This window comes from Elephantulus edwardii, unplaced genomic scaffold, assembly GCF_000299155.1.
Source record: "Elephantulus edwardii isolate Elephantulus edwardi_28Jun2011 unplaced genomic scaffold, EleEdw1.0 scaffold00263, whole genome shotgun sequence".
Taxonomy (NCBI): domain Eukaryota; kingdom Metazoa; phylum Chordata; class Mammalia; order Macroscelidea; family Macroscelididae; genus Elephantulus; species Elephantulus edwardii.
This window is the reverse complement of record NW_006400013.1, coordinates 3,584,539-3,597,092: the sequence shown is the minus strand read 5'-3', so window position 1 is coordinate 3,597,092 and position 12,554 is coordinate 3,584,539.

Here is a 12,554-nt window from a genome sequence, read left to right as displayed (position 1 = left end):
TAAAAATTTAAAAGAAAAAAGAATGATCCAACAAAATGTGATAATTATCAACCAATATTATTAATATCAAAAGTAAAGTTTTGCTAAGAATAATTAAAAACAGTTGCATCAATATACCAAGAGGAAAGACCTAGAAATTCCAGATAGACTCAGAAGATGATGTGAACCAAGAGGCATCATTGCTAGTGTCAGATGGATGGATTTTGGCTGAAAGCAGAGAAGGGTGTTTACTTCTATTTCCTTGAATGTGCAACAGCATTCAACTGTGTCAACCATAATAAAAATTCATCGTCTTTGAGGAGTTAGAACTGATACATAGCTGACCCTCTAGCAGGTTTTCAAGAGGCTCTAACAAGATTGTCCATTGTTCTGCAGAGCCTCTGGTGGATGGATTTGAAAGGCCAAAGAAGTGTGGCTCCGGGTTAGCAGCACAGCAGTAAATTTAACACTCCTTCCCCTCACCAAGTTTCCTTCTCCAAGTTCTTCCAGAGTCTTTTACATGCTAATGTATATTGTAAATCTCCCAGTGTAAATGGAGTGGGGGAGGTGGAAAGGAATGTGGCCTTCCAAACTTCACTTCCTGAGGCACCAACATCCCCTCTAAAAAGTAGGCCACTGCCTGTGTTTTGCAAGTCTCATGGAATGATGACACTGGAATGGCTCATTGGCAGTTTAAACCCTTGAGCCACTCTTTGGGGGAAAGGTGCGGCGGACTCCTTCCTAAATGTTTATAAATACCCAGGCTGCAGACCTGGAGACCCTATGGGGCGGTTCTGTTCTATATGTATTGAAATCTATTCCACAGGAGCTTTGAGAGAAAAGACCTGCCATATTTTTCCTAAAAAATCAGCTACTTGTAAGCCCCCTAGAGCTCAGTTCTGAAACATGCACTTGCATTGAATTGGAATCAACTCTATGGCAACTGTTTGGCGCTTCTGTTTTGCTTTCTAGCATTCATCATGGGAAGGCCTATTTTTTTTTCCCTAGTCTCTTCCTACCCCTAGTCTCCCATGTCCAAACACTTTAGCTGGCCTTCCGACCAAATCAGGGCTTCCAGTAGATCCTACACAGCCACTTTAGCTTCTGTCTCTAAGGACCCTCTCTTGTCAAGCCCCAGGTATTATTTTTTGCTTCAGTTCTGAGTTCCTCCTACAAAGGCCTTGATGTTGCCACCACCAGATGACCTTAGCCCTTGGTCTATCTTCAGTGAGGATTTGCATTACCTGTGCGCCCAATTCACCTGTCTTGCTCCTGAGAGCTCCTCTCTGCTTACCTGACACGCATCTGTCAAACCACACACTGAACATGCCCAGTTTTATCCCATGCCCTTCTTGAAGGCCTCATCTTTCCAGGGGCAAACCCAACCACCTCCCCACCCCCCAACTCACAGGGGCCTGCTGCAGTGCCTTGGCCTCCCAGGAACTATTCCAGATGGCTGACCAGATTGAAGACCATAGCTGACCTCTCATTCCCTTGGACACAGTGCTTGGGCTGTTTCACCACTGACAAGAGCCCAGAGTAATCCTTGATCCAGTCTCTCCCTCTCTTAATTCTGTTGAGTTGTAACTGATACATATCTGTCACTCCATTGGTCTTCCAAGACTATCCATCACACGCGAGGAGATTGCCCATCTCTCTCCTGTGGAGTTGCTGGTGTATTCATACTGCCAGAGAAGCTTGGCTTTGGGGGGTAGCAGTGCAACTTCCTATGGACTGAGCCAGGAGAGTTCTCAGGTCTAATCCAAGTCCTTCATTTTAAAGCAGAGGCCGACTTGAACTTGCTGTGATACTACATATCAGGAGACACAACTGAGGAGGGATCTCATTCTCCATTTGGGCAGCCTTTTCTATCATTCACTCATTTTGTGAATGCATTTTAAATTTTCTAATTGCAGAAGTAGCATATAACATGAACATTTCAAACTGCAGCTGATAGGCTAGCGAATGCAAAATTCACATTCCTGGGTATCATATGAACTCCGTGAGGGCAGTGGACTGTTTTGTTGAATACATTGCCTGGCACGACAGGCCTTCTGGGCACTTAACAATCATTTATTAATTGAATGAAATGATCCCCTCGGCAGGATATTAGGCACTATCGATTCTTTCCTCTGAGTCTCAGTTGCCTCTTTGGTAAAATGGAGTCAGAGGGTGGAAGGAAAAGTCTCTACTCTTTTAACCTGTTCAGGTATTTGAAGGCATTACTGTTATTATTATTTTGTGTGCCCCCTCCTTTTCCAGCACAGCATCTGGTGGATTTGAACCATGTACCTCTGGGATTGCAGTGCAGCTTCTTGCCACTAGGCCACCAGACCTCCCCAATTATTTGAAGGCATTTGTAAACAGTTATACTTAAGACCTAGCTTTGGCCCTGGGGATGGGTGGGGAAGTTTCTACAGAAGAATGAGGAAAGAAAGATGTGAAGGAGGCAGGACCTATGGTCAGGCTGCAGGGCTGGGCATGCTGGGAGGGCTCCAGAAGATAAGAACACAGCAGGCCTGGGGCCAGGGATGAGGTGGGGGGAGGGGAGCAGGTGAGTAGAAGGAGTTTCTCCCACCTCTGAGGAGCTGAGCAGGGGATTGTGATGGGGGTGGGGTGGGGAGCTGCTTTCATTTTCTTGAGCTAGAGAGATGTTTGAAAATTTCATAAGTATTACTTTTGTAATTATAAAAATTAAAATGCACGTGCCCTTTGACCTAGCAATATCACTTCTAGGCATTTCCTCACAGATAAAGGCATGCAGGAAAGGACCGATAAGTAGGTCAAGTTAGTCACAGCAGCCTAGAGTAATATATCAGGATGGGATACCTGGATCCCGTCAACAATCTAGATAAGTGAGGGTAGATAAAGCAGAATAGATATGAAGGTGCGATATAGATTTACATAGAAAGTCTCCAAGTGTGAATGTGAATGATTTCCAAGACTCTGCTTGGTGAATGAAACAAGGTGCTGAACAAATGTCCAGAAGTCCTCAGAATGGCTCTGGAACTTGTACCAGTTCTATGGAACAGAGTGAAAGAGAGACTCAGTATTCCCATAAAATTCACCATTTCAAAGTGTACATTTCAGTGGCATTTACACCATGTTGTGCAACTGTAATGTCTTTCTTGTTTCAGAACATTTGCATCATCCTCAGAATAAACCCTGTGCCCATTGGCCACCATTCGCATCCACCCCACTCCATCCCCTGGGAGACACTAATCTGTTTTCTTTATGAATTTTCTATGAATTGGATAGTTTATATGTTTATATAAATGGAATCAGATATGGCCTTTTGTGTTAGCATTATTTGACTCGGCAGTTTTTGAGATTAAGCAATGTTATAGCATCTATCGGTATTTTCTTTTTACAATTAATAGTTCATTGTATGAATATATCACATTTTGCTTTTCTACTCATCACTGATGGGCATTTGGTGTGCTGTGAACAGTGCTGCTATGAGCAATTGTGTACAAGTTCTTATTTGAAGACCTGTTTTTCAATTCTTTGGAATCTCTGCTGAATCACATGCTAATTCTGTTTGGCTTTTGGGGGAACTAACTGTCAAACTGCTTTCAATACTCTTTTGTGCCCTGTGAACTTTATACTACGAGTAAATATTAGCTTTTCCAGACAGAGAAAAAAGTGTACATTTATGGAAAAAGTGAAGTTGTGCATTCATGGGAAGAAAATAAGCTTATATTACTGTTAATAAAAAGCTTGTAAATAGTAATCTAGATGATGCCGGGGGAAAATTAATTTTGGACTCTAGACCTCAATTCCTTTGTTTGAGTCATGTCCTGTGAGGTAAATGGAGACCTGAGTTCAAATATCAGTTGTCAATTACAGTTTTGTGACATCAGGCAAGTTACTTCTCTTGGCTTTAATGTAAAATATTGAAAAATTAATCTCGAGAGTTGAACACTGTCAGGAACGTGTAAGCAGAACCCAGTGCTTGGCACATAGCTAACACACTTTCAGAAAGACTGGGAACCCCTCTCCTCTCATGTGATCACAGATCCATAAGCTTTTTTAACATAAGCTTTTCATATTCCCTTTCTGCTTAAGGAATGCTGAAAAAGAACACTTCCACTCCCACTCCCTTTTTTACCATCTCTATGTCAAATAGTTCTGGAACTAACCCTAACCCTGAATCAGACCCTGGAGAAAGGGACATGGTGACTGAAGAGCTGTCCCAGACAGGGACATGGGTTTGTTCTGTGGGGTTTTGGGGCCGAAAGTCAAGACCAGTATGTATAGGCGAGTTAAGGGGGGGGGGAGGCTCAGGGTGACAAATTTTGGCTTAATTGGAAGAACAACCTAATTGTAAATTAAGAGGACATATTGCCAGGAACTTCCAACACATCTCATTTGATTCCACAGAAATGCTGTTAGATCTCCATCTAACAGAAGAGGAAACTGAGGCTGAATGGTTTGTAACCCACCTAAAACCATGCACTACAAAGTACAGAGGGGAGGCGGGATTATAGGGTTGCACAGTTTGATGGGCTAACGGAAGAGTGGGTAAAGGAAATGGAAATTATCCAGAAAGACAGGGCAATGGTGGGCATAGTTCAATGTTGATTAATGTTATAATTACAAGGAATCAGAACGATCGTATGGAACATAATGTGAATGAGAGATAGTGTGAAGCACAATATATACTTGTAAGGAAACCAGTGGCAAAAAGCTGCACTGCAATCCCAGAGGTACGCAGTTCAAATCCACCAGATGCTCTGCTGGAGGAGGGGGCAATCTCCTCCTGTACCAGTAAGATCTGATTTGATGGTGTACACACACACACACACACACACAAAAAATAAAAAAAAAACAAAAAAAATAATAAAATTTTTTTTAAAAATCTCAAAATTTGGAAGCTTCACCTCTTTGATAAGAAGTCAATGACTAACTTGGCAAATGTTATCATTACTAATCATAATCTGGTAACAATACTTGTGTAAATACAGCTGAACCTGAATGGGGCCCTAAGAGTGGTCTGGAGGTGATGCTGCGTGCAGAGATAAGCTTATAGCTGAAATTTTAGTGTTAGATGAAAACAGTTGGAGTTCTATTGGGTGACATGGTAACTCTCAAGTTCGGCTCCCAGAGTCACATGTAATTCCTTTCTGGTGGGTCTTAGGAATTTTTCAAAATGCAATTTTGGTCTGCAGTCAAATATGACGTCCACTGGCTTAGAAGATATTTCAAGTGTTAGTCTTCTAGTGTTAAAATAAGAGAAACAGCAGAAATGGGTAGCTTTAAGCAAGAAAACGTTATTTTCTTATCATTTAGGTAGCTTATTGTTATTTACCTTTCATCAGAACTGACTCATAGCTGACGCTCCAGAGAGTTTTCAGAGGCAGAAATTGCACAGGAGGAGATTGTTCATTTCTTTTCCCATGAGGCAGCTGTTGAATTCAAACCAGGTGCCTTTGGGTTGATAATGCAATTCCTTACCAGTAGGCCACCAGAACTCCCTTTTAAGAGGCTAGAAGTCATGCCCACTCTAGCAGCACATATACTAAAATTGGAATGGTAAAGAGAGGAATACCCATGGCTCCTGTGCAAAGATGACGTGCAAATTCGTGAAGCCTTCCATATTTCTGGAGAATGGAAAAAGAGTGGATAATGAACACTGCATTAAAACTGATGAGGGGAAGATCTTTCAAAAGGAATATATGATTACGCATTATATGTATGACAACAGTCTGGAACAAGGGGTGTATTTAAAGGATGGGTTGTGGGGGTGAAAATGTTCAACAAGGAAAAAAAGAATAAATATCAAATAAATAAAGAAAGGAGGCTAGAAGTCAAAATTCAAGGTGCAGGCTCTAGGGTAAGGTTTTCTTTGTATCAGTTGTCTTTTTTTTTTTTAAAAAAAGTTTATTAGTAGTATTTGTGTGTGTGTGTGTACATGTACAGTCAAATCAGATCTGACTGGTATAGGAATAAACTGTCCCTCCTTCTCCAGTAGAGGATCTGGTGGATTTGAACCACACACTTCGGGGATTGCAGTACAACTTCTTGCCAGTAGGACACCAGAGCTCCCATCAACTGTCTATTTTGACCTTCTGCTCCAGGATAATCTTCATGGGGTTTCACTTCTATCTTGCTCATTCTCTACTTTGCATGTTTAATTTCTCTATGTCTCAAAAGAGATCTGCTAAAAATATATCCCACACTAATTTTGTTTCTATAACAGCCCATTCCTAAAGAGGATTATAACCACAGGCACAGAAGCCAGGATTTAAAAGACATATTTAAGTGGGTGGGTGGGTGGAACCAGTCTACACATAGTAGGACCTCTTATAGCAGATTCCATGACCTGTGGGGCCCCAGAAGCCACCACGAAGTACCATTCCTTTGGGCTAAGCATTGCCTTGCTTTCCGTTAGCTGTCATCAAGTTGGTTGTGACTCTTGGCATCACAGAACAAAATGCTGTTCAATCCTACTACACTGTGCCCATGATTGGTTGTGGATTAGACCACAGGCCTCTATTTTCAGAAAGAGATCACCAGGCTTTTCTTTCTAGTTTTAGTTTGAAGTTCTAATGAAATCTGCTCAGTACTATTGTAGGGAGAGAAAACAATAACCAAAAAAACCCCTCCCAGCAGTAGGGAGCTCTGGTGGCCTAGTGGCAAGAAGTTGAACTGCAATCCCTGAGGTATGTGGTTCAAATCCACCAGAAGCTCTGCTGGAGAAGGATGGACAATCTCTTCCTGTACCATTCAGATCTGATTTGATGGTACTCACACTAATAATAATAAAATAAAATTTTAAAAAAACCCCACAAAACCACCCCTGCATCATAGCAACATGTAGGCCTCTGCTGACTGATACATGGGTGGTGGCTGTGCTACAGTAGAGTGGCCAGGAAATGAACTCTGATTTCCTGCATGGAAGGCAAGATTTCTACCACTGAACTCCCAATGTCTTTCCTCTCAGTTGCAGTTAACTCTATCTTGTGGAGACCTCATGCATTAATTAAAACAGAATTGCTTCATAGGACTTTCTGAACTTTAATCTTTATGGAAGCAAACTACCAGGCTTTTATTCCATTGCACTGCTGGGTGAATTCAAATTACCAACCTTTCTGTTAGCAACAAATAAATGCCATTACTCATTACAAGTAAGTCTGTCTTAGAGAAGTATAGCTAGAGTGCTCTTTAGAGGCAAGGATTCTTCATCTCACATACTTTGGGCATGTTGTTATGAGGGGCCATACCTTGGAAAGGGATCATGCTTGGAAAGGCAGAAGGTCAGTGAAGAAGAAGACCATCAATGAAAGTGACTGTACAGTACAGTGGGCTTAAGTATACCATAGATGATGAAGATGGTACAGAACAGGACAGGGTTCAGATCCATAGTGTTGCTATGAATTGTAGTTGACTCAAAGGCACCTAATAACAGCAGCAAGGCCCTTCTCTCTGTCTCTCATCCTCATTGTCATCAATTGGAACCCTTCAGCTGTACCTCTAGAGAGTTTTCAGAGGTTATAAAATCACAGGAGCGATTTCTCCCAAGGAACAGCCGGTCATTTGTTGTGGGTTGTTGTGTTATTATTTTGTTGTTTGTGTGTGTGTGTGTGTGTATTTATTATTTTTTAAATTTATTTAAATGAAATTTACAGATACTTTGAATTTCCATTCATTTATTGTTGCACTTTTTCCTCCCTGTGCCCCCCCCTGCACCGTGTGCCGTGTGTGTGTGTGTGTGTGTGTGCACGCGTGCACGTGTTTTAACAATAAAAACACTGGTAGTTTTGAACCATCTGCCTTTGGGTTGGAAAGAAAACTTTCTCACTCGGCCACTACAGCGCCTTCTTAAATCCCCAAAGCTTGAGAGAGAACAGGAGTACAGGAAGTCCTCCAGTTATTAATGAAATCTGTTCCTAAGTGTACTTTTTTTACAAGTAAGTCAGAAAAGGTACTTATGATTTGTGCTTAGTTACTTCCGTGTAGGAAAGGAGCTCTGGTGCAACAGTGTGTTACATATTGGGCAGCTTATAGGTCAGTGGTTTGAATCAATCTTGGGAGTAAAAGCAAGCAATCTCTTCCTAAACCCTTAGAAACTTGATAGTGGGTCGCCATGCTTAGAAATGGACTCAATAGCAATGGATTTGGTTAGTGCAAAAAGGAGTCCTGGTGGTACGGTGGGTTATATACTGGGTTGCTAATGGAAAAGCTGGAAGTTGAAACCCACCAATCATTCTTTGGGAGAAAGACTGAGAGGTTCTATTCCAGAAAGATTAACTGGTTCTGATTCCCTGTTGGGCAGCTCTGGATCCCTCTTGGGTGGCTCTGAATCCCTATTGGGCGGCTCTAGTCCATCCTACAGGGTTGCTGCAAATTGGAACTGACTAAACAGCAACGGGGTTGGCTTTGCCGAGGCCACAAATCTTCTCAATGATTTAAAAGATGCAGGTGCAGCAAATGAAGGTGATTGTGATGAAGAATGTGTTGTGAGTTTCAAAGAGCAAAGGCAAATTTACATAACACTGAAGGACAAGTATGAATTCTAAGTTAAATGTTCTTACCCAGGGAATGCTTGTACCAGCTCCCTTCCTCTGACTGGGCAATGAGCTTCATTAGGTGGTAAAAAGGCAGTAAAGATGGACCACACAGGAGCCACGTCTTCAGTGGCAAGAATAGAATCAGCTCATCACTTCTAAGTCGACCAGGCACTGCTCTGTGCAAAGCCTTAGCATCTCCAAGACTCACTGCCCCTCTGGAATATAGTCAAGAGCAAAACCCCTGGGTCTTTCACAGAAATTCTACCCAGTGGGGATTGCTCCTGAGGCATATCAGAATTCTGAAAGCTGCTCTGGCCTGCAGAGCCCTCTACCAGGCTCTGGGAGTCAGGACTCAGGCAGGGAGGAGGGCCAGTGAGGCATTCTCGGTGACCTTTGGTTCATTGGGAAGGGCTCAAAACCAGTAAAAGTTTAGCAAGTGCCATTTAATGTTTGGCAAAAATGAAACCTCATTTTTTTCCCCCTAGACACATACTTTCTGGGAGATCATTCAAGGTCTTGATATGAAAAGATCTTTTGTCAGTTTTTCCCTTAGAAAATTTCAAGCCTATCTACTTACTTCTACAATTAAAACAAAGAATGACATGAATTCAGTAGGGTGTCCCCGTACCTTGCTGGGTGACCTCAGATGGGCTGATTTCAACCTCTGAACCTTCATTTTCCCATCTGCAAAGGCTGCTGTCCCTGTGGCTGGACAGGGACTGAAGAAAGGGCACAGACTTTTGCTACTGCACAGAATATGGCAGGAGCCCAGAGACCAGGCCAGAAACCTTTGGCCTGCTCAGACGCCCCTTTTGGGTTTTTGTTTGTTGTTTTTCACGTTCTTTTACCCTTCCCATTCAGGTTGCCCATTTTTTCTTCTATCTTGGCAGTCATTCACATGTTAGTGTAACACGATTTCTCTAGAAGGGATTTTCCATAGTAGTCCTGATCTTCCAATATTCACTTCTGAACCCCTTGTGCCAGGACCTGGGCTCGAATCTGGAATCAAAAGTGAAAAAACACCATCCTTATCTTCAAGCAGCTTCTCCTACTTTTCAGCCAACTGAGGATAGCAGAAATAAGGCCTTAGTGGTGGAGGGGTATGGCTGGGTACTACCTCTCAGGAAGGTAGAGTCTGAAGTGATGTTCCCTATTCTGGTCTTTTGTTGACTTTATAATCACCCTTCCTGTTGCCCTAGAGGTCTGAGGCTGTTTTAAGTACCTTCAGAACCTGAATCTCATTTAACACTGAAGAGCCTGGAGGGTATCTCTAGCTTGACCATAAGAACATAAAGCCTAGAGAGATTTATAACCTGGGTGCTTGGAAGCTTTCGGAACAGGGAAAGGGAATAGGAGGATCTAGGCAGAGAACAGAAATAGGAAAATTCAGAGGTGTCTTAGAGTCTGGTGCTTGGGGGACACCAATAAAATGTCTCCAGTCCAAGCCAAGTAGGTCACAATGTGGGGAAAGAAGATCAAGATCCTTGCCTCCAGGCCATTTCCCAGAGTTACACAGCCCCAACTCTTTCCTCTCCAATCCTGTTTTCCAATCCCACTTATAGTGTGGGCTGAGGGGGAGCTGTGCATTTATACAATCTGCTGTTCCCTTTGGAGTTTGAGATTATGACTTTGATAAATAGTGCTGCCAACCCAAAGGCAGGTGGTTCGAATCCACCAGCTGCTCCCAAGGAGAAAGAGGTACAATCTCCTCCTGGGCAGTTTATTGCCTCTGAAAATCCACTGAAAGGTCAGCTATAAATTGGATCCAATTTGATAGCACATAACATCTTTTAAAAGAAATTATCAGCTTCACGTGAACTATCAACTCTGCAGTATTTGCCACCTCTTTGGTGACAGCTTCCTTCCTTTATAGAGTTGAGGGGCCTAGTGGCAAGAAGCTGCACTGCAATCCCAGAGGTATGCGGTTTGAATCCACCAGATGCTCTGCTGGAGAAGATGGGGCAATCTCCTGTACCAGTCAGATCTGATTTGATGGTACACACACAAAAAATAATAACATTTAAAAAAAAAAGTAATAGAGTTGAACTTCTACATCTGAGTTTTTTCCTTTGGAAAATGAAAAGTAATTCACAGAAGTATCTGAGCAAAAGGGCCAGACACTGGGGCTCCTCCTAGAAAAAAATTAAGCTAAAGCAAAATCTTAAAGGGAGGAAAGGATTAGAATGATGGGGTAGGGTAGGAGGTGAGAGCAGAAAGGAGAGGAGCAAGCAGGGAGGATCAAGTTGACCAGTCCAGAGTCATGCTTGACTAAAAAATTCTATTGTGGGGAATTTTGGGGGGTGGAGAGGATGATGTCAAATTGGATCTAGGCTTGTGAATGAGATGGAGTCACTGAAGGCTGGCCAGGACAGTTCACAATGTTGGCTCCTCCTGGAGGTGTTAGAGGCTGGAAGCATCTTGAAAAACAGGAAAAAATGAAGCACACCTCATAGATTAACTGACAATTCTCAATTCCTATAAGGCGCAGTTTCCAACACATTAAAAAACATTTTGTCTGAAACAAGTGTTGAAAAGGAGATTAGGAGGAAAATTAGTAAGTGCTTGGTACTAGCATTCAGTGCTCAGTTTCTTCAAATGTGAAGTAGCGGTTGTGTACCTTAGAATCAAACGGTCCTATAGCTGGTTCTCCATTGGAATTTCAGCGGTAGTAAATTATATTGGAGGAGATTGCTCATCTTTCCCCCCCAGACCAGTTTGTGGATTCAAACAGCTTGCCTTTTGAATTGCAGCGCAGCTTCTTACCACTAGGCCACCAGAATGGTACCAGCCCTATTTAGCAAGTGCAATATTAAGGCTCAGAGTGGCTGTGTCCTTGGTTCGAGACTGCTAAGCCAGTTCTTCCCACTCCAAGCTGCCGCATGCTACTTCCAACTTAAAACTCACGTGCTGCAGCTTCGCTTGGTAGGGAAAGCCAGAGCACGACACAGCTGCCAACCCTCGGACAGTACTGGGGTCCTGGAGGCCTCTCGCTCTTCTGGCCAATGGCATCCTAAAGCCCAAGTTTGAATTCCAGGTAGAGGAGTTTGGAAAGGGATCCAGTCCTTAAGCATCTACGATGGGTTTGTGGCTCTGGTGTTACAAGCGAGGTACGAGCTGGGTGGGCTGTCGCTTTCTCCAAGGTGGAGGGAAAGTAGCGGCTAGTGTCAGCCGCACACTGCACGTTTTCAAAAGCAAAAGGCAAACGAAGGGGCGGACGCGAACCCGTATCGGGGGTGGGGGAGGATGGGAATCCCTACAGTCGGCCAGAGGTTCCCTGCTGCGGTCCCCTCCCCCCGCCCGGGACTCTGAATAAGAGGCGGGGAAATGGACCCAAAAGCTAGGGGGTCGGGGGAGACGCCACGAACCTCACCTTCTTGATCATTGGAGGCACTCTCCCTGGGCTAGTGTTTGGGTTCCAGTGACTCGTTTTCCCGCCAAGTTAGGCGGCTGGGATCAGGAATGGAGTTTAAGATCCCAACTCCCACCTTCAGAGCCCCGGCCAGAGCTGGGAAGTGACTTTCTCAAGATCACGGAGCGAAACAGGCCAGGTGTCTGCCCTCTTCACCTGGTCCCTAACAGCCCTGCGCTCGGGGACCGCAAGGCGCGGATAATTGGGAGACTAACTTGGCATGGGAGGTGTAAAAGGGATGCCCAGGTACCTCACTGTCCCAGCTCAAGATATAAACGGAGCTTCCCCTGGAAGCCGAAAACCCAGGAGCCTTGTTGCAAGGGTCTGGTGGGACGCGCACGCTGACAAGCAGCAGGGCGTGGGGCTCAGGCACCTGGCTCCACCTCCCGTGGGCTGCAACGGCGCAAGTCGCGCGGGCCCTTTAAGAAAGTTCCCTGGGAGAGTTCATCAAAGTTTAAAAAGTAGTAGTGGAGACGCGAACCGGGCAGGAAAAGTCCGGTAGAGAAGACCAGACCGAGAGGAAAAAAGCTTCGCCCCGGGCCAGCGCAACGCAGCCCGGTCCGGGGCGAGCCCGCAGTGGGCGGCGGGGATTGGCTGCGCGTTCCCCCGGAGACTGCGAGGGGGGCGGGGAAGGGGCCTGGAAGGGCCCCAGC